The following is a 27,751-nucleotide window of genomic DNA, read 5'->3' as shown; positions in this document are numbered from 1 at the left end:
ACTCTTTTTGAATTATGGTTTTCTCAGGGTATATGCCCAGTAGTGGGATTGCTGGGTCATATGGTAGTTCTATTTTTAATTTTTAAGGAACCTCCATAATGTTCTCCATAGTGGCTGTATCAATTTACATTCCCACCAACAGTGCAAGAGGGTTCCCTTTTCTCCACACCCTCTCCAGCATTTACTGTTTGTAGATTTTTTGATGATGGCCATTCTGACCGGTGTGAGGTGATACATCATTGTAGTTTTGATTTGCATTTCTCTAATGATTAGTGATGTTGAGCATCCTTTCATGTGTTTGTTGGCAATCTGTATATCTTCTTTGGAGAAATTTTAGGTCTTCTGCCCATTATTGGATTGGGTTGTTTGTTTTTTTGATATTGAGCTGCTTGTATATTTTGGAGATTAATCCTTTGTCAGTTGCTTCGTTTGCAAATATTTTCTCCCATTCTGAGGGTTGTCTTAGGAAACCATAAACAAGGTGTATTAATTTTTCGTGCAGAGAAAACTGCCAAAGAGCAGGAACTGTAATTATAAGAGCATGATTATCCTCCTATTTGTTTCTGAGAATTTATAAAAATATATGAACTCTCTTCACAGAAATCAAATACTTGTTTGTGACACAGGTAACATTCTATACGCAGGGGTACTCTGACTTCATGTTGCCCAATTGTGGACCTCTAAAACCTCTATCCAGTAAACTGACAAAAGAAGAAATCTTGAGATAGACCTTACCTAAATACCCATCTACTTAAAAAGACTAAGGATATTATGGGATTATAGCTCAGCGTGAAATAGGGCTCTGGCAAGAAACAGATGGTATAACCAAACTGAGCAATTGAAGAAAGTTTGTCAAAGGGACTGTTTAAGACATCTGGCAGATTTTTGGAAAACCAGCGAGTGATAGTGCAGTAACCTGAAGCTTGAAAAAGGAAGGTTTGGAGACCTGGGAAGCCTTCACCAAAGCTAGCCTAATGGGACAAGGGAAGGGGGATGTTACCTGTACACAGAGAGGGTATCTTTATGGAGAGAATCACTTCATGGAAGCTGTGGACTTCAGCAGAGATGCAGTCAACCCACAGTGACCTAAGAAGAGGGACCTGGATAATAAATGTCTCCATCCATCCATTCTCCTCCTTTCCTCTGGATCTTTTGTTATTGCCTGTGATGGACTGAATCCAACCAGAAGCAGAAGGAAAGGGAGCCTGTCAGTACAATCAGCATCCAGGGGCAAATTGTGAGAGGAAATTGGATGGAAAGTGGACCTGGAGAACCAAACTGAAAATATTCAACGCATAATGTCTCCCAAAGTATGTCCCCAGGAGTACTAGTTCCATAAAATGAGCCACAGTGACAAAGGTCCAAGATCAGATCAGTTTGGGAAATGCCATATAATATAACCCCACATCACCGTCCATGTACCGTGTGCAAGGCATTGACAGACAGTGACAGATACAAAGGACGTCTCAGCCTTCATGGAAATTAGAGTTCATTGAGAAAAACAATAAATGAACAAATAAACAAATGGCTGTATAACACAGTGTTACATAGTGACCAGTGTTATGAAGAATGATTAGTTTCTTCAATAGGGATTTAGTGAAAAATGATTTTCTGTTGAGGAAATTACGATTGCTTCAAGCTTTCAAATTTTGTTTCAGATAGAGTTCAGATTTTCTTTATTGCTGGAATCTGATAAATCTAGTCCCCTTAGACTTGATCATGAAACTGAGCTGAAATAGTTTCAAAATTTTTGTGCGTTTTCCCATACTCTTTTTCTATCATATATTATTTCTCTACTGTTTCTTACTTTTCCTCAAAAGTGACCATATATTACTCATCTTTATATCTTCAGTGTCTGGCCCTATATTGTGCCTGGTGGGGTTTTTTAAGAGATGAATTTCAAATTAAATCAAATTTTATAATTATAATAATAATAACTATTATTATATAGTAGTAATAATTATATTAACCAATCCCCCCAAATGTCTAACTATAATGCATGCTTTCATTGTGCCAGTTATTGTTTAAAGGTCTTACTTAGTGGATTATCACATTAGTCCTCACAACAACCCAATGACATGGACACTGTTGTTATCCTCACTCTACAGATTAGAAAACTGAGGCATTAAGAGCTCCAGTAACTTGCTCACTGGCACACAAGCAGAAGTCTTAGATCCAGGAAATCTAACCCCAGAGCCTGGACTTTTAATTGTTTATGCTATTTTAGCTTAAATAATGCTCATTTAAATCTAATTAATCATATCTAACTAAACAGTTTTTGGTACATGAGCTTCAAGCTTAGAAAATGTTGAATTATAAGAATACCATATCCATATTCAGAATGTTAGAAAAATGAGGGGAGATATGTTTAAGCAAGAGAAATAAAAGAGCAGTTGAAATTCAGAGGAGAAGGATGGCATGTAGATAAAGTAAATATTCTTGCAGTCCATAAGAAAAGGAAGATAGGGATGTTATATTCAATAGGACTTAGAGGCAATTGTGGGGTAAGTTACACTGGAGCATTTTAAGTGAAGGCAGTGCTGCGTTTTTTATATCTTATGCTATGACATTTACAGAAAAATAAAAATTTTAGTGGCATACTAGTATTTTTACATAAAATAAATACAGAAGCCTAGGTAAGACATAAAAATTCCATGTACCACCAGAGATGAGGGAGGCATATTTAATTCATGTACTTTCAAATATGAGCACCATGGGGACGTTTTTATCTGAGAGTATTTTTACTCTATGATGCATAAGTTTATAAATACTCTGTGGTGGCTACGTCAGCCAATTATTAAAATAATTATCCTACCCTAAAATTTCAAAAAATTTTCACTTAATTATGCCATTAAAGTTAAAAGGTTTGTGTAGAATTTTTAAAACTTTAATAATTCTTAGAAGAGTATAAGTAATAGTATTTACCAGCTTAAATATATTTACCATTGACTATATTCTTAAAAACAAAAAGGCACAGAATGAATGTAATAAAACACCAGAAGATAATTGAAACTCTGTGATATCATATAGATACCTCAAGGCAATATATTAATACTATTTAAGTAGCTCCACGTAAAGCATTCTGTGGGGCTCAATAAAGCCTTCCTTGATGATGTGACGGTAAACATTTTTTTTCTTTAACTTTAGAAAACCTGGTTGCCATGTGAAACACAGAGAAAGCATTACTAGTGTTCTCTATATAATTAGTTTAACCAGAATGAGTTAAGGAGATGAAATATCATGGCACTGACAGAGTGGTTGATAGTTCTCATGTTGCTATAACCAACCATGTAAAGCCATAGTTATCAGGGTTCAGTCTATACAAAAATGGAACACTTATTTGTTAAAAATAATTTTACAAATATTCTTCCCATGCTTGGTCTATATTTAAGTTGTATGGACAACTTAAAACCAACTGAGGAGACGCAAGAGGGAAGAGATATGGGAACATATGTCTATGTATAACTGATTCACTTTGTTATAAAGCAGAAACTAACACACCATTGTAAAGCAATTATACTCCAATAAAGATGTTAAAAAAAAAAAAAAACTGAAAAACCCACTCACTGCCCAAAGTAAATATGTATCTGACTAAGTTGTGTATACTTGATGAAAGTAGAACTTCACTAGTTGAAAAATTCACTTGTTCCTCTCACTGGGGCTCATGAGAACCATTGTACAATGAGAGCAGAAATACTTTGGACTACTCTAAAATTGGGAGAAGCTATATAGACTGGCCATATTATGGAACACATGAAAATTTTCTCTTAGGCTTTAGACACATAGAACCAACCAAAGAAAATTGGATCAGTCTAGAAAATCAAGTGGACAATTCAAACTCAATTGCCCATTTTCTTAACAAATAATTTACCTGTGAGCTATCTGGTGATGCAACCTTCTTTATCTTTACAAAATATTTCAGTTGTCCATACAGATGATACTGTTCTTATTTGAAGACTAATAACATCTTCCTTGAATCTCTCTTAAAGGCAGACTGCTTTGAACACAAGTCATGTCATAACGGATAGTTCTGGAGCTATGTCCTTCTTGTGATTCATGGGCTCATGAATACTGTCTCTGTCATTTCTTAGCTATTTGGTCCTATGCAAATTACTTAATGTCTCTAAGATTCTCTGACTTCCTCTGAAATTAGTTTACTTTTGCTTATTTCGTTTTACACATATTCAACCTGGTATAATGTTATACCAAAATAAAACTGTGCTGCTTCTTGGGCTCTTTGGCCTGCCAATGAATTGACAAAATGTCCTTTGGAATGATACTATAGGGCAAATTAATGGATAGCATACTATTTTTAAGACAGTTTGTTTCTTACTATTTTTAAAAATAAAATGCTTTGGGTTGGAAGCATACCTTAGTCTTAGATTTGGAAGTGGGCTTTTGTGGATTAAAAACAATCTCTAATACAGTATAAGAATTCTGTTAACAATATAACAAAACTAAATTAGAAATACTTAAATACACTAAGTACAAATACTTGTATGAGGTACCTAGTTCTCCTAGTTCTATCTTTAAGTAGAGACAAAAATCTCTCTCCCCTTTCACGTGATAGCACTTTATAACTTAGTCAAAAGAGTTATTTTTCTTTAAATCATCCTATCTTACAGTTATATTTGTCCCACTTCTGATATGAATTCAATGCCTTCAGGATTCACTTAATCCTTGGGGTTACTCTCTGGGCACACTTAATTTATCAGCTCTTGAAATATAATACTGGATTTAAGAATATTGTATTTTGCTTTTGCCATACCATATATTTAATGAATTTCAACTGTATAATCAGTGGAATGATACTGATATGTGGCTCCCCAAAGAATTAAGAGAATCACATTTTAGAAAATGTACAGCTCTTCAGTAAGTAACTAAATAACTTGGAAGAGAAAAAAACGTAGGAAGCTGTAAGTTCAACAAAGGAGAAGCATTTCTAATTTAACCAGGAAACTATGAACCCATAAAAGGAATGATAGACTTATTGTGTGTGGGGATGTGCATGACTGGTAGAGCTCAGAACAACTGCCTGCATCTTAACTGCAAGGGACACTCTGACTTGTATGCTGAAGAGGCAGATGCACTCACTTGAGACTGATCCAGAATTGAGAAACATGGAGAAACAGTCCTTCTCGGAAGATTTCTTCACCCCGGGAAGTGTCCACTTTTCAGGGGCATTAGGTGCATGGTGCAGTTCCTGAGGCAGCAGCGGCATGGATGACAGAAGCTATTGCACTGAAGTGGAGAGCCTGACCTTTCGAGCTTGGTAGCAACAGTGGCAGCAGCATAGTTTCAGGTATTGTGCCTAGAAGCTTAGTCTCAAATATCTTTCTCCAGCTCCCCAGTGATGGTGTGAGCCATTAATTAGGTGACTATACAATTTGTTATCAACCAGGACTCTTTTGAGAGTGAAAACAATTAACACATGATCCCCAGGACAACAACTTTAAAAACAAAACTGATATAATGTGTATAGTTACTTTACCACTACTCTATAGTAAATCCAGTTTTTGCTAAAATACACCAGAGTAAATTCATCATATGTAACTGAGACTTTTTACCAAAACCAAAATAAGTTGTAGTACATTCATGATATAAAAGAGAATATAAATATTATCTAGAATTAATGAGGCCAAAAGATTCCTTTGGAGGGATATTATATTATACTCTTAAGTGATAAAGGAATGTGCAGAGGTTTCTGAGCTCATGTAGGAGAATCTAATGGCCTTCAAGACTCTAATGCTCTCAATTTTTATTCTAAATTAGAAAACATCCAAATTAAAAAAAAAAAAGCAAATCAAACTAAACTCCCCACTGAAGAAGATGGTAAAACTCAGTTTATTTGTTAATAAGGTAAATAAACACCCAAGACTGGAAAAATTAGCTCCAGACTCCATCCAGATGGAGGGAGTTTGGTGGGGGCTAAATGGAAGAGAGAGGAGTGTTAACAGAGTCATAGGGTGACTGAACACATACAATACTAACTAGAGTTCAGCTTCAGAAAAGGAAGGTGTCAGGGCCTCATTCAGTGAGAAACAGGGCAGGTTAGGCCACTGGCTATGGGAGAGACACAGGTAAAGGGCTTGGAAAATGCATGGCACCAGAGATGTCTGTCTTGAGAAGTCAATGCTTCTGGGGAAGAGAGACACCTTTGATGATGAAATGTCCTTGGGTGTCCTGGACGGTGAAAGGAAAGAAAGGACCAACTAAAAAAGATAACTCTACTGAGACAGGAGGACAGCAATGAGTTAGAAGATGTAAGGCAAAAGAAAGAAGTGTCATGTATTTGAAACAAACAAACAGAAAGGAGAAGCTTTTTTTGTTGTTGTTAGCAGAAAGAGAAGGCCTTGAAGTCAGACATCAGGAAAACCACCTCCATAATCTCAGAAGTATCCTGAAATTGATGGTGCAGAAGAATGCAAAACAAACAAATATGACAAAAGTGAAACCCAGCAAAAAAAAAAAAAAAAAAGCCCAGAATCTATATAAAGATACTCTAAAAATAAAAATAATAAAAACTCTTAAGCATAGTAAAGCACATCAATTAAATGAAGTCATGAAGCGTAACTCAGGTTGAAATTGAAGATAATTAAACAAGAAATTGCAAATGGAAAATAGCAATGTGACTCAGAAATTCAAAAACTGAAAATAAATAAACAAAAAATAGATGTGAAGTAGACCTGAGTGATCTAAAGAAAGAAATTTCAAAAAAAAAAAAAAAAAAAAAAGAAATATCTCAGGATACATCTCAGAAATGAAGATAAAATTAATAGGTACCTAAAGAATAATTGGTACATGTTAATGTACAGTAAGAAATATAGAGAAGAAATAAGAAAAGTCTAGAAAATAAATGGTAATAATAATATGTGAGAAAGTAATAAATGTAGAAGACAACAAAGAACAAAGATGATCCAGTATAATATTTGTAGCATCTGAAGCAGAAAAATAAGTGAATGAAACCTAATTAATATTTAAAACTAGAAATAAAGGTGTTTATGAAATTAAATAGTAGAGTATGAAAATTCAAACTGCCTGCTCAATACCTGGGGATATTGAACCAAAATTTTCTACTGAGACATTTCATTATTAAGCTTTAAAAATTAAGAAAAAAATTCATCTCATCCTCTAGGACAGAGACAAAGTCACATGTTTTAAATTCCAATTGTTCACTGCTGGTATATACAAAAGCAACTTACTTTTGTATATTAACCTTTCTTCTGTATCCTGCAGCCTTGCTGTACTCATTTACTACTTACACGAGTATTTGTGTGTGTCAATTTTGGGGTATTTTTACACAGAAAATCATGTCATCTGTGACTAAAAGTTTCATTTCTTTCTTACCAATCTTTAAAACTTATTTTATTTTTTTCTTATCTACTGGACTAGCTAGGACTTCCAGTAGAATACCAGCTTGCTTATCAGGGATGAATGGTAGCACGCTTGCATTGCTTCCAATCTTAGGTGGAAGGTGTCTCGTATGGTAACCAATGGTCACAGGTTGAACATTTTGATATGGGGCTAGTTTTTTGGGGTTTTTTTTCTTAATTTTACTGAAGTATGGTTGATTTACAATGCTGTGTTAACTTCTGTACAGCAAAGTGACTCAGTTATACATATATTCTTTTTCATATTATTTTCCATTATGCTTTGTCACAGGATATTAAATATAGTTTCCTGTGCTATACAGTAGGACCTTGTTATTTATCCATCCTATATATCAGGGGTCCCCAACCCCCAGGCCATGGACCAGTACCGGTCCGCGGCCTGTTGGGAACCAGGACACACAGAAGGAGGTGAGCGGCAAGCGAGCGAGCAAAGCTTCATCTGCCGCTCTCCATTGCTCACATTACTGCCTGAACCATCCCCCTCCCCCCTCCCAATCTGTGGAAAAATTGTCTTCCACAAAACCAGTCCCTGGTGCCAAAAAGGTTGGAGACCGCTGCTATATATAATACTTTGCCTCTGCTAATCCCAAACTCTCATTCCTTCCCTCCGCTACCCCTCTCCCCCTTGGCAACCACAAATCTGTTCTCTGTGAGTCACTTTTCGTTTGTAGATATGTTGATTTGTACCATATTTTAGATTCCACATATAAGTGATATCATATGGTATTATCTTTCTCTTTCTGACTTAAGTTGCTTAGTATGATAATCTCTAGGTCCATCCATGTTGCTGCAAATGGCATTATTTCATTCTTTTTTTATTGCTGAATTACATTCCATTTTATATATATACGACATCTTCTTTATCCATTCATCTGTCAATGGACTTTTAGGTTGTTTCCATGTCTTGGCTATCGTAAATAGTGCTGCTATGAACATAGGGGTGCATGTATCTTTTCCAATTATAGTTTTGTCTGGATATATACCCAGGAGTGGGATTGCTGGATCATATGGTAGTTCTATTTTTAGTTTTTTGAGAAACCTCCATACTGTTTTCCATAGTGGCTGCACAAATTTACATTCCCACCAACAGTGTAAGAGAGTTCCCTTTTCTCCATACCCTCTCCAGCATTTGTTATTTGTAGACATTTTAATTATGGCCATTCTGACTGTATGAGGTGGTACCTCATTGTAGTATTGATTTGCATTTCTCTAATAATTAGTGACGTTGAGCATCTTTTCATGTGCCTATTGGCCATCTGTATGTCTTCTTTGGAGAAATGTCTCTTTAGGTCTTCTGCCCATTTTTTGATCGGGTTGTTTGTTTTGTTGTTGTTGAGTTGTATGAACTGTTTGAGTATTTTGGAAATTAAGCCCTTGTTGGTCACGTTGTTTGCAAATATTTTCTCCCAACGGTAGGTTGTCTTTTCATGTTGTTTATGGTTTTCTTTGCTGTGCAAAAGCTTGTAAATTTAATTAGGTTCCATTTGTTTGTGGTTTTTTGTTTGTTTGTTTATCTTTATTTCTATTGCCTTGGGAGAATAACCTAAGAAAACATTGGTACGATTTACGTTACAGAATGTTTTGCCTGTGACTTCTTCTAGGAATTTTATGGTGTCATATCTTATGTTTAAGTCTTTAAGCCATTTTGAGTTTATTTTTGTGCATGGTGTGAGGGTGTGTTCTAACTTCATTGATTTATGTGTGGCTGTCCAACTTTTCCAGCACCACTTGCTGAAGAGACTGTCTTTTTCCCATTTTATATTCTTGCCTCCTTTGTTGAAGATGGACCATAGGTGTGTGGTTTTTTTCTGGACTCTCTATTCTGTTCCATTGATCCATATGTCTGCTTTTGTGCCAATACCACACTGTTTTGATTACTGTAGCTTTATAGTATTGTCTGACATCTGGGAGGGTTATGCCTCCTGCTTTGGTCATTTTCCTGAGGATTGCTTTTGCAATTCTGGATCTTTTATGGTTCCATATAAATTTTAGGATTATTTGTTTTAGTTCTGTGAAAAATGTCATTGGTAATTTGATAGGGATTGCATTAAATCTGTAGGTTGTTTTGGGCAGTATTGCCATTTTAACAATATTAATTCTCCCAACCCAAGAGCATGGGATATCTTTCCATTTCTTTGAATCATCTTTAATTTCCTTTATTAATGTTTTGTAGTTCTCAGCATGTAAATCTTTCACCTCCTTGGTGAGGTTTATTTCTAAGTATATACATTTTTTTGGATGCAATTTTAAAAAGGATTGTTTATTTACAGTCCCTCTCTGATATTTCATTGTTAGTGTAAAGAAATGCAACTGATATCTGTATGTTAATCTTGTATCCTACTACCTTGCTGAATTCATTTGATATGGGGCTAGTTTAAACTGAGATATGCTCTAAGTATAAAATACATACGAAATTTCCAAGACATTATATGAAAAAAAGATAGTAAAATTTTTTAAATAACTTTTGTACTGATTACATGTTGAAATGGTCTGTTATGAAAAATTAATTTTCCTTGTTACTTTTTTAGTGCAAGCTATTGAAAATTTAATATTATATATATATATTTATATACATGTAGATATTTACATATTTCGGGGGGGCACAGTGGAAACTTTAATGAATTCTGAGAAGTAGAGATTTTACAAGAAACAGATGCTGATCATAGGCCAATAAAACTAGAAGTCAACAAGAAAAAATGACCCTCAAATTTTTCAACCATTTGAAAATTATGAAACATTTTTCTAAGATGAGTCCTACATCAATGAGAAAATTTCAATTAAAGTAATATATTTTCTGGAAACAATTGTAGTAAAGAATTCATCTAAAACTTATGAATTATAGTAAAGCTGTACTCAAAGGAAAGCTTGTGGCCTTAAATTCTCTCTTTTTTTTTTTAAATGGAGACTGAAAACATGACTTTGTTCAATTTAAGAAATTAGGAAAAAAGGACCAGCCAAATATCTCCACCCATTCAAAAAAAGGGAGAGGATAATAAACTTACAAATCACATTATATTTTTAGTGGGCAGTGATTCTATTCTACTTCCTGGAATGCTGATATAATAGCTCCAGCTATTTTGGACCATGAGGACAAAAAACCACACCCTAAGGTTGGTTAAACCGTGAGCTGGAAGGTCCTCTGTGCTGAATTCCTTGTGGAGTCAGGCCCTACTGTACTTCATTCTCATGAATAAAAATTAAATTCTATTCTATTTATGCCTCACTTATTTTAGACTTTCTGTCACAGAATTATTTTATTTTTACAATTGTGTATGAATGTATATATGTATTTGTAGGTAGGTAGGTAAAATATACTCATCATAATTCCATATTTGTGGGGTGAGTTTTCCTTTTGAGTATTCATATTTTGCTTTAATAATGAATATTAGTTCATTTATTAATGTTAAAAGTTGAATGTCAATACTAAATTATAAAAATTTTGCAAATCATCTTAAAAAATTGGTCTGTCCAATTTATTTCAAACCTGTGAACTATCCATTAGTGTGATTTCAGTGTCAAAGACAAAGAACTGAGAGCAGTGTCAATAACAGAATGGAATAAAAATAATAAAACTGTGAAGGTATTTTCAGTATTTATTAAAATTCTCACTTACTAATGAACTTATTCCTTTTAAAATATTCTAAATATTCTAAAATCCCATAGTGTTATTTTAACACTTTGCTTTCTTAAGTAGTCTGACAGACAGAAGAGGTCACTATTGAAACTACATGCTGAAATTCAGTGTTAAAATAAGAGGTATATTATATTTTCTTAAGAGGAAAGCCACTGAAAATCCCCATCAGTATTAACAAAATGTCTAGAATTCAAAAGCTGTGCTATATTGAACCATTAATGGATGTTTATAAAATTTCATGTTTGGAGAAAGTTTGCTTTTTCTGCATAGCAAAATTTATGACCAAATATATTTAGCACTATTACAAACCTGCTTGAGAATTCCTGCACAAAATTGACATTTATCCATGTTCTAACAGTTCAGATACTGGCAAGGTCTACAAAGATGCCACTAAAAAATATATATAGTGCATAATTTTCATTTCTTTGCTGTCAGGGTAACATGTGTGCTTCAAATGTTTAGTGAAGTCTAGCAGTACAAATGTGTCAAAAAAATCATAAAAATTTGTCTTCTATGACTAACATATAGGATTTAGGACCCTAGTATTTGGGATATTTATCTCTAAGGAGGAAAAAAGAATTTATTCTTGGACAAATATATATACCTTATGTTTAACACATTTTCCCTACAGAATTTAGTGAAACAATTTTAGCTGAAGTAGACATATTCCTTGTATAGTTCTCCACTCCACACCTGATGTAATAGCCTGAAATTTAGCATCATACTTCATGTTCAGGGATTTCAAAAATGGTATTGAAAGGGGGAAAAAGTGCATTCATTAAACTTATGACTGTCAAAAGGAAATTATCTTCTACTAAATTTGCCTTATAATTCTACTGAGGTGTTTGCCATGGGAGATAGATAAAATGAATTACTGTATTAGTCCAGATTATTTTATTGCAGGTAACAGAAACCATATCCAATTTAGTTGAAGTGAAAATTTAGTAACTTCATAAAAATGGGAAGTTGAAGATGGAGGCTAGTATCAGTTAGAGTTGATAGGACTGGAATTCTGTTAGTTTCTCCATGTCACCACTCTGCTTATTTCTTCTTGCCTCTACCGGACTTCCCATTTCAGGCTTATTTTCTCCACGTGGTAGGAAATGGCTATGGCCATAAAATGCCGCCAAGCTCAGAAGTTTAGTTGAAAGAGTCTATACTAATAAAAGATATGGCCTCATTTGTTTTCTGAATTATGAAGGCATCCACAATCATGATTTGTGGTGTGTTAGAGTGTGATACTTTGGCAATTAGGCCTCCCTCTAAAACTGGCAGCAAAAACACTGAAGCCCTGAAGTCACAGCTTACAGGACAAAGATTCTCTCAAGAAAGACTGACATACTCATTTTTTTTTTTTCAATTCTATGACTGAGTCCCCCTTGGTCTCAAGGACTTCTGTTGAGGTTCAGACCTCCCACCCAAACTCCCATATCTTCTGTCCATGTTATTACATTTATGATTAGTAATAGACTACAATATAAACTACAAACATAAAATTAAACATTATTGTTACCTATTTCTACTTCTTGAGAAAAATATTAACTTAGAAAATCTTCATATAAAAGTATCATATGGGTTATTAAAGACTATTCTTTTTCACTATTCTTTTGTTCCTATTATTTGATCATTTTGTTCTCATTCTTGCATCTCTTGTCCACTCTTTCTTTGTTGCTTTTTCCTCTTTCAGATTTTATCAAACCAACTCTAGGTTGTTCTTCCTTTTTGAAATAGATATTTTCCTTCAAAATCATTGTAAAGCATATTTCTATAAAATAAATACTGTTTCATACCCCTGCCTTATTTTTTACTATATGATTAAGATATGTTTATCTGGAGCAAAAAATGTCACTTGTAGTTAACATTAAATCACATTTAAATATGTAACAAATATTTTAATTCATGTATTAAAAAATATGAATTCATATTTTTTTAAATAACTGAAAAAAATCAAATAGGCTCTTTCCAGTTCTTTCAGTTTTTATAATCGTAAAAGTGAATTTTGCATCACTGAATTAGTTCCTATGTTGAGCTAAATGTGGGGATATTTAACACTGTCATGGTAGCAGGGTTTTGAATTTTTTAAGCAATATACAGGATAGGTATGGAGTGTAGGAGAGAATGGGCATGATAAAAAGAGATGGTTAGAATGAATAAAATACTAATTTTCTATTCAATCGTTTCATTAGGCTAGTGTTTCCAAAAGTGAGTTACCTTGAGACTCTTTCAGGGGATAGGTCTACAAGTTCAAAACTGTTTTTATGATAATATTAAGATGTCATTTGTCTTCATCACTTTTCTTCTCTCATGGGTCTATAGTGGAGTATTCCAGAGACTACAAGATATGTGATGACATCATCGCTCTCATGACATAGAGCATGTGCTTATATTCTCGTGTTTTCTAAAATTTTCTAACATGGTAAGTTTAAGGTATAAATATGTGCATTTTCAGAGATTAACTCAGTTTGTTCTTGGAACTTGTCTTTTGATCTTACTAATTGTTTTTGCTTATACATCCTCTAATCTTTGTATCCTCCTATCATTCAAAAAAATCATAATTTTGAAATCTTGAAGTTTTCCTTACACTCATGTGAAATAAGTGCACTCACGTGTAAATAAGGGAACTTTGTAGTTTTGCTGTAATATTAAAAATTTTTCCTAAAATTTTTCTGAATTTTTAGTTATCTAAAACTTTTATTTTGGAAATTTAAAATATTTTAAATAAAAGATTGCAATACATTTGTTTTATATTTAACAATGCATTATTTACTTAACACAAGAGAGTTGGAAGACTCACTTTATCAACACACAGCTGCACTGACTACCTCTAAAGATGCTAAAAGAGATGAAACTTAAATGCCAGAGAATTATCTAACTCATGAGAGAGGGGAAATGATTCAAAAGAAACTGGCAAAACTATAATTAAGAAATAAAAATATGATGAAAGTTGTACTTCTTTGGGGATTATAGATATCAATACTTTATTGTGTCTCATGCAACAGAACATGTTTGAATAGTGTCACTGTGTCAGTTATGTGATATAATATTGAGATCAACCATTCATAATTTAAAGAAAAAGAAATATAATATTTTAAAGATAGGTATGATAAGCTCAGTATATAGTAATTAGAAATGAACTACAGAAGTAGATTATAGAGTAAGCTATTACATTTTGTTGGCTGGAGAAAATTATACAACAGCTAAAAGACTAAAAAAAGTCTTGAACAATTGACATTACTGGATGAACAGTCAGTAAAAGAAATGACAGCAGTGCCACTTTCCAATGATTCAGTAACTCATTGAACTAAAGATTCATCATCAACCATGAAGACTATTTAATATCTCACTTGGAGAACAGTACCTACAAATGGATAAAAAAATCCAGATATGGCTGGACTCTGTTACCAACACCAACTAATCAGAGAATATGATTTTTTATGTAAATGTTTAATAAACATAAAAGGAGGTAAATAGTTGAAGTGTCAAATAACCTTTTTGAATATTATGGTTTATCCTGTCAAGTGTGTTGACACTTGAACTGATAGTACAAATGGGGTGGTGAGTAAAACTACTGGTAATTCAGTGTAAATCAAGGCAGTAGCAACAACTATACTAGAATTGATTTTTTCATCATTGCATGCTCACAGATAGAGAAGTGATTTTTCCTTAAGAATGTCCCTGATTAAGCACTAAAAATAATTTTGTTACATCTCAACCCTTGAGTACAGATCTTTTTATATCCCATTTGAGAAAATGGGACGTATGTAAAGCACTTTGCTGCATTCAAAGTACAATAGTTGTTTTGAAGAAAAGCCCTTGTATGATTGAGGTATGAGCTGTAGTAGTAGATACTTTTTTCATGAAACACCATTTTCATTTAAAAGACTGGCTGACAGAGGTGTATACATATAAGAATGGGTATCCTGCTTCTCAGGAAAAGACTAAGATAGAAAAGGTCAACTTGTTCAAAATCTCCTACATTTGCTGTCAGAAAGGACCAGATTTAACTTATGAAAATTACTTCTTCCAGTGATCTTATAACTAATGTTATAACTAATTAGAATATCAGCAAATGAACAGTTGTTATGTGGACATTTAAAAGATGATGCATGAACATATGCTCTTACTCAGCTATTTTGGATTCTCCATAAACAAGAAATATATTCTGGATTAAAAATAGTATAGCAGAGTGCTTTTAATAAACTCAGAATTGTCTGTGATTAATAATTTTGTTCAGTCTTCACACATTCAGGATTTATTTCCATTTTTGATTACAAGAAAAAGATACTTCTGATTAAAGGAATAAGAAAGAAAAAGGGAAAAAACAGTAGGAGAGGATGAGTGGTGAGTTAAAGGACAGATTGAGTGTATGTATTTTAATCTGGCAGTTGTCTAGTGTAATTTTTTTTGCCAAAAGACTGCTAATTTCATACAAAAATTTAAATATTGTAGCAGTCACCCAACTTAAACATTTGGCAAATAGTTATCCTATTTTAAAAATGGAAAATATTTCTCAAGTGCTTCTGTTTTCAAAATACTGTCTCACGCTATTCTTTATGTTTGCTTGATCATTCTTTTGGAGAAAATTCTCTAAATTTAGGATGCAGTATATATACATTTCCTCCTATAGCATCTATTCAATAGGACCTTGGTTTATTCAATTAGTTAAAAATGAGAGGGCCATGTTTTTCATTTTTCCTTATTCTTCTTCTCCTTCTCTTCCTTCTTCTTTTTTGATAGAGTATATCTACATCTTTTAAAACACATACAAGGTATACTGAAAAGAAACATTACATTCCTGGGGTGTGAAATACATTTTTAACATGAAAATTTGAGAAAAAATTTTCAAGTTTTTTTATATTTGCCTCAGTTTAAACAAAAAACAAACCGAAATCCACTTTTCACAGGAATATAGAAGCTCTCACTTTTAGATGTGAAACATCGCAAGGGAAAATTTACTGGATTTACAGGGCTTCAGGCACCATATTCTCAAACCCATGAGTGCCTTTTGTTATTTCTTCTGTCTGCATGCTGACATTAGAGGGAACTTTTTTTTACTGAAAAATGAAGCTAGAGTGTTGAAGTTATACAGTCTGCTCTGATCCACTTGACCACATTACTGTCAAATCTAACATAGTTTCTAGAATTCCTAAAAAAAATTCTTCTAATGTCTGTTCATATAGTTAATACGGACTAGCGTGTGTGTTTGTTGTTTTCTGTTTAAACAAAGGATCATATCTTCTAGTTTAGGAGTAAGGAAAATAGTTATATAAAAGTTTACCAAAAGTTGGATTTGTTATACCTTTACATATTAGGAAGAGGAAGTGATATAATAGGTTAACTACAGTAAATAAAAAAGCAGTTAGGTATTTTGCCATTCTGAATCTTATGCCTTTAACAAAATTCCTCTCACCACTAAAATATACTATTTTTGACCAATTAACTCATGTATTAAGAGCACTAAATAAAGACAATATGTTCACAGACTGTGCTAATCTCAATTAGTCATTTCACCAACACTAGTCAAAAGAATGGTTTTGCTGAAATTTTTCACCACACTAGGACAGCTCACCATAAATATCAACTGACCATAAATCTTTGAAAGAAAAATGTCTATATTATAATCTAATGTTGTCAAAAGTGATTTTACTATAAAGCAAATGATGCTTATTTCAGCTTCAAGGACTCTCATTCTCATTTACCCTTCCAAGGCCATCGGAGGAACACTATAACATGGTCACTTGGTCATGCTATTTTGTAAAATTAGGTAGGACAATTTAACTGTAATCAGTTAAGACTGCTGTCTCTTTTCACTCTGACTTTCCCTCCATAATAGTTGGTATATAAGGATAAGCATTTGGGATATTTTGCTAGGAAAATGTTGAGTTGTAGACACATTTATTTTTGATTTAATGGGCTTATTTAAGTGGTTTGCAATCACTTCTGTGTATAGAAGCTATTAGTGTGTATAGTTAAGCTATTAGTAATTGTTCCAAATATCATGACCCAAAGGCATAGGGACCAGAGGTCATATGATAATATGAACAGGTTCTAGGCACCCAGCATCAAAAATACTTGGGTAGTAGAAGGCAAAAAAAAAAAAAATGTCTCCCATGTAGGAAAGTAGTCTCTAGAAAAACATGCTAGATCATACAACTCATATACAAAAGAATGTTGATAAAGTTTTTCTACAATGTGATGGCAATCCTAAAAATTCCTATTATATTACCAATTAGCTGTCAAGCTGAAATAAACTTTTCTGGCCTAATAATAATAATAACAATAATAAAGTGATCTATCAAACATTCAAGGGAAAGTAGAAAATTATTCCTCTATCGCTCTAAAAATCATCATAACATTGTTTTCATACAAAGAAACAATCAAAGAACTTATAGCCAAACGATTTTTAAAAAGGCTTATAGAGATAGATCCAGGAGTTAATTAATAAGAATAACTGTGTATTTCTCGACTTCTTCCTCCTTCTTCAAAGCCAGGCATGGTTGGTGGAATCCTTCTTATGTTTCTATCTCTCTGACCTCCTTTCCTATTTCATCTTTGTTTTCCTCCTCCACGACACTTCACTGAAGGACTTTTCTGTTCTCCTTTTCTACATTTAAGGGCGCATGTGATTACATTGAACCCATGTGAAACCAGGATCATCTCTCTATTTTATGGTCAGATGAAAAGTACCTTCATAGCAGTAGTACCTAGATTAGTGTTTGTTTGAATAACCAAGCGATGGAAGTCTGGAAGAGACATCTTTAGAATTCTGCCTACCCTAGAACTGATTTAGTCCAAATTTCTGATTTTAAAAATAGGGAAATTTAAGATGAGTTTTATCCAAGTACTTAGTCATAGTTTTTTTGCTGTATTAAAAGATAGATGAGACTACATTTCTTATATTAAGATTGATAGATTATCTGCTTAGGAAAGAATACATGCAAACCTATCCAATTTTAATAATAAGTTGTAATTATGCTCCCCTCTAACCAATAACAGAAAATACCCCTACTCCAAGGCTTAATAGAGGATTCAAACTATCTGCTATACTGCTTCTTCCAAAAATCTTATCCAGTGCTACTGAAACTTGAAAGATGGGCAAAGTATTGAGTTCTTTCCTCTGTATTGGTCAGCAATTTTTTTAAAGGGCCCCATAGTAAATAGTTTAGAGTTTTGGGACCTATGGTCTCTGTCACAACGATTCACCATGCCACTGTAGAATGAAAAGAGGGATAGAACACAAGTAAATGAATGGGTGTGAATGTATTACAATAAAACTTTATTTATAGATTTGGTCTATGGGGGGAGAGGGAGACTGCTTAGTTTGCGAAACCCTGGTGTAAAGATTTGGGTACTCTATGTCTATGCTGAATTCTTATGGCCATCCCAGAGAGGGTGCCATTCATGTACATTTTATGCTATGCCCTTGACATTAATTGATATTTGATTTAAAAAATATATAGTCATATTTTAAAAATTGCTGTAGCTTATTCAAAACTCTTGTTGAAGTCAGTGTACAACATTATGTTGTTCAATGTCCTTTTATAAATTCTTCACATTACAAATTCCCTTCAAAATTGTGTCAGGAGTGTTTGTTTTTTTTTTCCCCTTCATGCTGAATTAGCATGTTTCATTTTATCAGAAGATTAAAATTACATATCCCATCACTTCCCTTTTTGATTTGGTTTACAGGAAATATAGATTTATAATGAATACTCATTTCTATCCTTCTATATGTAAGCTTTAGGGCACATTTATTTTCCTTTATTTTTTAAAACTTTTGGTCTTATAGTATATGTGATTTTAGTTGCAATCTTCCTAAAATCCTTACCAATGAATATATAATAGTAGACTTGGGATTAAAATTCTGGTTTATGATTAGTCTTCCTCAAATATAAATATTTGCACTCACATTTCATTAACTTCAATTAATTAATTTTCTGCAGGCCCTGTACACATTGTGTCGGTTGATGGAATTGGTCTTTTATATATTTAAACTTTCCCACAGAGTAAAGTCTATGGCTATGTAGTTAACTCTTTTTTATATTGAATTATATCACATATATCAGGTTTTCTTAAACTTGGCACTATGGATACATTTTGAACCAGAAATTTGTGTTGAGAGAGGCTGTCTTCTGCATTGTAGGATGTTTACCAGCATCTCTGGCCTCTGCCCACTAGATGCCAGTAGCACTCCTGCCAAGTTGTTTCAACCCAAATAGCTCCAGGCATTGTAGAAGGTCCTCTGGGAATGTGTGTGTTGGAGGTGGGGGACATTGGTTGAGAACCATGATTTATTCAGAAATTGTACAAATTATGAGTTAACAAATTGATGAATTTTCATGATGTGAGCACACCAGCATAATGAAAAAATGGATCAAGAAATAAAGTGTTACCAGCATCCCACAAAGCCCTTTCTTGCCTACTCACTGTCTATACCTTCCTGCAAAGTAAGTACTTTTATGACTTTTAAGACCACAGATTGGTTTTCTTCTATTGAACTGTGTATAAATAAAGTTACACAGAATGTCCTTTGTTGCTTTCAATCAACATTACTCTTATGAGATTCGTTCACGTGGTGCATAGCATTAGTTCTTCTATTATTGCCAAATTCTGTAATTTATTTGTACATTTTACTGATAAAGGACACTTGGTTTTCACAGCTTTATCTGTGGGAATGTTATAATTCAATTCAGTTTCTTCTGTTCTGATTTTATACTTTTTGGTCACTTTTTTGGTCACTTTTTTAGATGGCTTTTTGAGGAATTTGTCCATTTTCTGTTATTTTCCAAGTATATTGGCATAATTATTTTTTACAATATTATCTTGTTCCCTTTTTATTTGTTGTAGAATCTATAATTATCTCTCTCTTTTTATTCTTGGTATTGATAAATTGTGCTTTCATCCTCTCTTGAACATTTGTGCCAAGGGTTATCACTTTATTACTCAAAAAAATCAACTTTTTTTTTCTTTTGAATCCCTCTAATATGTATTTATTATCTGTATTTTTCATTCCTTCTTATGCTTATTGGAAATTTTTATCTTGTTCTATCAGCTATTGAGTGAAGAATTAAATTCTGCCAGCTTCATTATAGATTGATTTATACATCTTTAGTTCTGACACTTTTTCCTTTCTAGAATTTTTAGCTATGTTATTCAGTGCATATACATTTGACATAATTCTATCTAGCTAGTGAATTGATCTTTTAGTCATTACAAAATTACTCTTTAAACCTGGTAATACTCCTTTTTCATCTACTTTTTCTGGCATTAATATGTCAGCAACCATTTCTTTCTTTCTTTTTTTTTTCCTTGACAGTTTTATTTCAATGTGTTTTTGTCCTTATATTTAGGATAGATCTCTTTAAATATCATGTAACTAGACTTTCTATTGTAATTGTCTGAAATTTTTGTTTTTCAATTGTAATATTTAGCCTATTTGTATTTGATGTAATTATTTATATATTTGATCTTAAATCTTAGTACAGGCATACCTCATTTTATTGACTTCACTCTAATGCACTTTGCAGATATTGAATTTTTTTCAAATGGAAGGTTTGTGGCAATCCCACATTGTGAAAGTATATCTGTGTCATTTTTCTAACAGCATTTGCTCACTTCATATTTCTGCATCACATTTTGGTAATTCTCACAAAATGTCAAACTTTCCATTATTATTATATTTGTTATGGTGACCTGTGATCAGTGATTTTTGATGTTACTATTATAATTGTTTTGGGATTGCATGAACTGTGCCCATGTATGATAGCAAACTTAATTGATATGTGTTGTGTGTGTTCTGACTGCTCCACCAACCTGCTGTTCCCATCTCTTCCTTTCCTTGGGCCTCCCTATTCCCTGAGACAAAACAATATTGAAATTAAGCCAGTTAATAACCCTACAAAGACCTCTAAATGTTCAAGTGAAAGGAAGAGTTGCACATCTCTCCCTTTAAATCAAAAGCTAGAAATGATTAGGCTCAGTGAGGAAAGCATGTTGAAAGCTAAGATAGACCAAAAGCTAGGTCTCTTGTGCCAAACAGTTAGCCAAGTTGTGAATGCAAAGGAGAAGTTCCTGAAGGAAGTTAAAAGTCCTACTCCAGTGAACACAAGAATGATAAGAAAGTGAAACAGCCTCATTGCTGATATGGAGAAAGTTGCAGTGGTCAGGAAGGAAGATCAAACTAACCACAGCAATCCCTTAAGCCAAAGCCTAATCCAGAGCAAGGCTCTAACTCTCTTCAATTCTATGAAGGTTGCAAGAGGTGAGGAAGCTGTAGAAGAAAAGTTTGAAGATAGCAGAGGTTGGTTCATGAGGTTGAAGAAAAGAAGCTCTCTCCATAAAAGTGCAAGGTGAGGGGCTTCCCTGGTGGCGCAGTGGTTAAGAATCCGCCTGCCAATGCAGGGGACATGGGTTCGAGCCCTGGTCTGGGAAGATCCCACATGTTGTGGAGCAACTAAGCCCGTGCACCACAACTACTGAGCCTGCGCTCTAGAGCCCACGAGCCACAACTACTGAAGCCCTCACGCCTAGAGCCCAAGCTCCGCAACAAGAGAAGCCACCACAATGAGAAGTCTGTGCACCACAACGAAGAGTAACCCCAACTCAACGCAACTAGAGAAAGCCGTGCGCAGCAACAAAGACCCAAAGCAGCCAAAAATAAAAATAATAAATGAATAAATAAATAAATTTATTATAAAAAAAGTGCAAGATGAAGCAGCAAATGCTGATGTATGAGCTACAGCAAGTTATCTAGAAGATCTAGCTAAGATAATAAATGAAGGTGATTATACTCAACTACAGATTTTCCATGTAGAGGAAATAGCCTTCTATTGGAAGACTGTGCCATCTAGGACTTTCATAACTAGAAAGGAGAAGTCAGTGCCTGGCTTCAAAGCTTCAAAGGGCTGCCTGACTCTTGTTAGGAGTTAATGTAACTGGTGACTTTAAGTTGAAGCCAATTTACCATTATGCTCATTTCCCATTATGAAAATTCTAGGACCCTTACGAATTATCTAAATCTACTCTACCTGTGCTCTCTACATGGCACAACAAAACCTGGATGACAGCACATCTGTTTACAACATGGTTTACTGGATATTTTAAGCCCAATGTTGAGACCTAAGGCTCAGAGAAAAAGATTCCTTTCAAAATATTACTACTCACTGACAATACACCTAGTCACCCAAGAGCTCTGATGGAGCTGTACAACAAAATTCACATTGTTTTCATGCCTGCTAACATATCATCTATTCTGCAGCCCATGGATCAAGGAGTAATTTTGACACTCAAGTCATATTATTTAAGAAAAACATTTCATAAGACTATAGCTACCATAAATAGTGATTCCTCTGATGGACCCAAGCAAAGTAAATTGAAAGCCTTCTGGAAAGGATTCACCATTTTAGGTGCCATTAAGAACATTCACGGTTCATGGGAAAGGGTCAAAATATTAACATTAACAGGGATTGGAAAGAAGTTGATTCCAACCCTCATAGATGACTTTGAGGGGTTCAAGACTTCAGTGGAGGAAGTAACTGAAGATATGGTGGAAGTAACAAGAGAACTAGAATTAGAAGTGGAACTTGAAGATGGGACTAAATTGCTGCAATCTCATGATCAACCTGTAACAGAAGAGGAGTTGCTTCTTATGAATGAGAAAAGAAAGTGGTTTCTTGAGATGGAATCTACTCCTGGAAAAATGCTGTGAAGATTCTTGAAATGACAACAAAAGATTCAGGACATTACATAAACTTACTTGATAAAGCAACAGCAGGGTTTGAGAGGATTGATTCCAATTTTGAAAGAAGTTCCACTGTGGGTAAAATGCTATCAAACAGCATTGCATGCTACAGAAAAATAGTTCATAAAGGTAAGAGGGAGTGGCCAAGATGGCAGAGTATGAAGACCCTAAGCTCACCTCCTCCCATGAGGACAGCAAAATTACAACTATTTACAGAGAAATTATTTATGTGACAAACCAGAGCACTAGCAGAAAAGATCTACAACTAAAGATGTAAAGAAGGAATCACAACAAGATAGGTAGGAGGGGCAACCCACAAACAGGAGGATAATTACAACTGCAGAGGTTCTCCTCAAGGAGCAAGTGGTTGGAGCCTCGCATGTGGCTTCCCAGCCTGGGGGTCCTGCACACGGAAGGTAAGCTCCAAGAATGACAGGCTCTGAAGGCCAGTGGGGTTTACTTTCAAAAGAGCCAGAGGACTGTGGGAAATAGAGACTCCACTCCTAAAGGGCACACACAAAACTTCACATACTCTGGGACCCAGGGCAGAAGCAGTAATTTGAAAGGAGCCTGGGTAAGACACACCTGCTGATCTTGAAGAGCCTCGTGGAGGGCAGAAGGCAGCTGGGGCTTGTCCTGGGGACACAGACACTAGCATCAGCTGTTTTGAGGAGTTCCTTCTACCACATGGACACTGATGCTGGCAAGCACTATTTTGGAATCCTCCCTGTAGCTTATTTGTACCAGGACTCAGACCAACTCACCAGGCTGTCAGTACCAGTACTGGGATGCCTCAGGCCGAGACACCACTCCACCCACTAGCAGGCCTGTTGCCCTGAAACCCCCTGAGTGCACAGCCATCCCAGGACCTGGCCCTGTCCAGCAGAGGGCCCAGGACCTGGCTCCATACACCAGCTCTAGCCACGGGATTTCCAGGGCGCTGCACCCAGAGATCTGGGACCTGACTCAGCCCACCAGTAGGCCAGCAGTAGCCCTGGGACCAGTCTCACCCACCAGTGTGTAGGCACTGTCCCCAGGACCCCATGGGCCCACAAACAGGCCAAAACACCAATTCTGGGACCCCCAGGGCCCTGCAGCCAGAAACCCTGGGACCCAGGTTTGCCTACCAGTGGGCTGGCAGTAGCTCCGGGACCAGCCTTACCCACCAGTGGGTAGGCACCAGCCCCAGGAAATCCTGGGTCCTGGTCCCACCCACAAGCAGACCAAAACACCAATTCTGGGACCCACAGGGCCCTGCAGCCAGGTAGGGCATATAGCTCAAATGAGCGGAGAGTAGTGCGCTGCTGGGATGCATAGGACATCTGCTACAAAAAGCCACTTCTTCAAGATCGGGAAACATAAGGAGCCCACAGAACACATAGAAATAAAAATAGCAAATTAGGTAAAATGAGGGGACAGAGGAACGTGGAAATGAAGGAATAAGATAAAACCCCAGAAGAAGAATGAAGTGAAATAGGGATAGGCAATCTACCCACTAAAGAGTTTAAAGTAGTAATCATAAAGATAATCAAAGTACTTGGGAGAAGAATGGATGAACACAGTGAGAAGATTAACAAAGAGTTAGAAGATACAGTCATTGACCTCGGGCAGCAGCAGCAGGAGAGGCGGCAGTGGTGGGAAGTGGCTGGGGCGGGGGGCATTGTCATCTCGCCCTTCAGCCTGGAGGAGCTCATCAAGCACCTGGCCTCGCTGCAGCAGAACAAGGTGTTCAAGGTCTAGCTGGAGACCTACAAACTCAAGTGCAAGGCACTGCAGGAGGAGAACCGCGGCTTGCGCAAAGCCAGCGTGACCATCCAAGCCCAGGCTGAGCAGAAAGAAGAATTCATCAGTAACACTGTATTCAAGAAAATTCAGCCTTCGCAGAAGGAGAAAGAAACCCTTGCTGTAAATTATGAGAAGGAAGAAGAGTCCCTCACTAATGAGCTCCCCAGAAAATTGATGCAGTTGCAGCATGAGAAAGCCGAACTAGAACAGCATCTGGAGCAGGAATTCCAGGTCAACAAACTGATGAAGAAAATTTAAAAACTGGAGAACGATACCATTTCTAAGCAGCTTACATTAGAACAGTTGAGACGAGAGAAGATTGACCTTGAAAATACTTTGGAACAGGAACAAGAAGCGCTAGTGAATCGTTTCTGGAAAAGGATGGAACTTGAAGCTGAAAAGCGAATCCTGCAGGAGAAATTAGACTAGCCGGTGTCTGCTGCCCCATTGCCTAGAGACATCTCCGTGTAGATCGACCCTCCAGAAAACATGATGCGACACATCAGGTTTTTAAAGAATGAATTGGAGAAGCTGAAGAAGCAACTGAGTGCTGCCCAGTTACAGCATTCCGAGATAATGGCACAGTATTTGGAGGAGGAACTTCACATGGGGGAAGAGGACCTGAGAGGAAGCTGCAGAGGGAGATGGAGAGGAGAGAGGCCCTCTGTCGACAGCTCTTAGAGAGTGAGTCCAGCTTAGAGATGGATGATGAAAGGTATTTTAAGGAGCTGTCTGCACAAGGATTAAGACCTCACATTGTACGCAGCCCGATTCCTTACACACCTTCTCCCAGTTCAAGCCGGCCAATATCACCCAGTCTCTCGTATGCAAGTCACACACTTGGTTTCACGCCACCAACTTCACTGACTAGAGCTGGAATGTCTTATTACAATTCCCTAGGTCTTCATGTGCAGCATATGGGAGCATTCCACGGTATCACAAGGCCTTCACCGTGGAGAAGCAAGTCCTGATAAATTCAAATGGCCCACGCTGCCTCCGTCTCACAACACACAGACCCCTGTCCAGCCACTGCCACCTCCATCTCCACCACCCACGCAGCCCGCAGTCCCCTCAGCAGCCACCTTGCAGCCTGCCCCCTCGCAACAGTTGGTTCACCCCTCCTCCCAGCCTTAATGCATGTGCTTAGTCCGAACCTCACGTCGGCACACGTTCTTGTACAGTGGAGCCGAGCCGTCGACTCGACGCCAAAGGCTTCCTTCCCTGGCATATGGATGTGACTTATTTGCACTGAGGTTATCTAGGCTTCACTATTCATTATGTTGTAAATGTGTGTCTGAAACGCAGCCAGTGTTGTGAATCTACAACACTACACGGACGACTTTTTCCTTCGGTGTTTTACTTGAATCTACATGTGCGCACATTCCCTGGCTGGGACGTCGGCTGTTCGACTATTTGGTAGTTCAGCAGCAGTGTGCAATTTTCGCCTGGCCCCAGAGCTTCATTTTCCTGGCTTTTAGGTTGGAAAATAAAAAGGGATATCTTTTTATATTTTTCTGTGAATTTGCAAAAAATTACTGAGCTGTTATTATCCCTCCCCTCCCATTATAATGGTGTTTACCAAGCATACTAATAATTCAGCACTACAATTCAGAACTTTGAAAATCTAGCACTCAGTATAAAATGGGAAGTTAGATGGATCAGTGCCAAAGACAATGCTCAATAGAGCTTTCTACAGATACACTTTGTATGGGTTATTTTCGGTATATCCCAACATCCATGTCTCTTGTAAAACAGATCGCCTAAAGTACTGGATCACATGGCTATATCTTTTCCACATGCATGGGATTGATAATTATTGTATATCCAGGATGTGATTCTTTCTTTATCCTTGATGTTAACCTACTCAAACTGGACCCCTCTCACGTGAGTCGATAACTGTTGTCCTACCCACCCGTGGTTGCTATGACTGATTAGAAGGTGCTGTGTGATTTCTGCTGCAGAAGACAGTGTGATTGTAACAAAAACAGCTATTTCCCCTTTCCGTTCTTTACTTGTGTTTCCCTAAAATAGAGTTCAAGCAAATATTTTAAAGGTGCAAAATACTATTAGAAAATACTATTTGAAGTAAACGTTATAGGAATATCTTGGCATAATGGCCACAAAATACTTTATTTCTGAGGACTTTATTGCTGAGCACATTATCACTGAGGACTGCTTATTTCACCCAGTAAAATCGAGTGCAGTGTACAAAGAAGTATATCTTGAATGCATTATTCCCGTTCATTTAGCACAAATAAATTGTTTGGTTTCACTTTAAAGTAGAAAAAAGAGTTAGAAGATATACAGAAAAAGCAAACAGAGATTAAGAATGCAATAACTGAAATAAAAAATACATTAAAAGGAATCAACAGTAGATTACATGATACAGAGGAACTCCTCAGCAAGCTGAAGACAGAGTAGTGGAAATCACTGAACCTGAACAGAAAATGGAAAAAAAGTAAAAAGAAATGAAGACAATTTAAGAGACCTCTGAGACAACATCAGACATACTACCATTTGCATTATAGTAATCTCAGAGGGAGAATAGAGAGAGAAAGGAGCCGAGAACATATTTGAAGGCATAATAGCTAAAAACTCTGCCAAACTGGGAAAGGAAACAAACATCCAGGTACAAGAAGTACAGAGAGTCCCAAACAGATTCAACACAAAGAGGATCACCCCAATACACATTATAATTAAAATGGCAAAATTAAAGAGAGAATATTAAAAGCAGTAAGGGAAAAGCAACAAATTACACACAGACAAACTCCCACAAGTCTATCTGCTGACTGTTCAGCAGTAACTCTGAAGGCTACAGGGGAATGGCACAATGTGTCTAAAGTGATGAAAGGAAAAAACCTACTACCAAGAATATTGTACCTATGAGGGCTCACATTCAGATTTGATGTAGAGGTCAAAAGTTTTACAGATAAGCAAAGCTAAAAGAGCTCAGCACCACAAAACCAGTTTTATAAGAATTGTTAAAGGGACTTCTCTAAGTGAAAAAGAAAAAGCCACAACTAGACACATGAAAATTATGAAAGGAAAAAGCTAACTGGTAAAGACAAATACATAGTAAATGTAGTAAAGCAACCACATATAAAGTTACTAAGAAGGTTAAAAGACAAAGGCCACTTTTATTCAACATAGTCATGAAAGTCCTAACCACAGCAACTGGACAAGAAAAAGAAAGAAAAGGAA

At 35.8% G+C, this 27,751-nt stretch overlaps 1 protein-coding gene and 1 pseudogene across 6 annotated transcripts in view; both read left to right on the top strand.

Moving 5' to 3' along the window:
• The window catches only part of LOC309622492 (uncharacterized protein), a 639,059-nt gene that overhangs the window by 483,503 nt on the left and 127,805 nt on the right, over window positions 1-27,751 (top strand). The gene's annotated exons all lie outside the window — the stretch shown is intronic.
• LOC309621075 (coiled-coil domain-containing protein 6 pseudogene) overlaps window positions 1-27,751 on the top strand; it is a 165,277-nt pseudogene extending 137,526 nt beyond the window's left edge. Inside the window, exon 2 of the transcript XR_014249929.1 lies at window positions 3,531-27,751. The product of XR_014249929.1 is annotated as a coiled-coil domain-containing protein 6 pseudogene (transcript). The remainder of the gene's footprint in view (window positions 1-3,530) is intronic.

The sequence above is a fragment of the Balaenoptera borealis genome (assembly GCF_965194805.1).
Source record: "Balaenoptera borealis genome assembly, chromosome: 2".
In the NCBI taxonomy this organism is placed as follows: Eukaryota; Metazoa; Chordata; class Mammalia; order Artiodactyla; family Balaenopteridae; genus Balaenoptera; species Balaenoptera borealis.
This window is presented reverse-complemented; position numbering and strand designations above follow the sequence as displayed.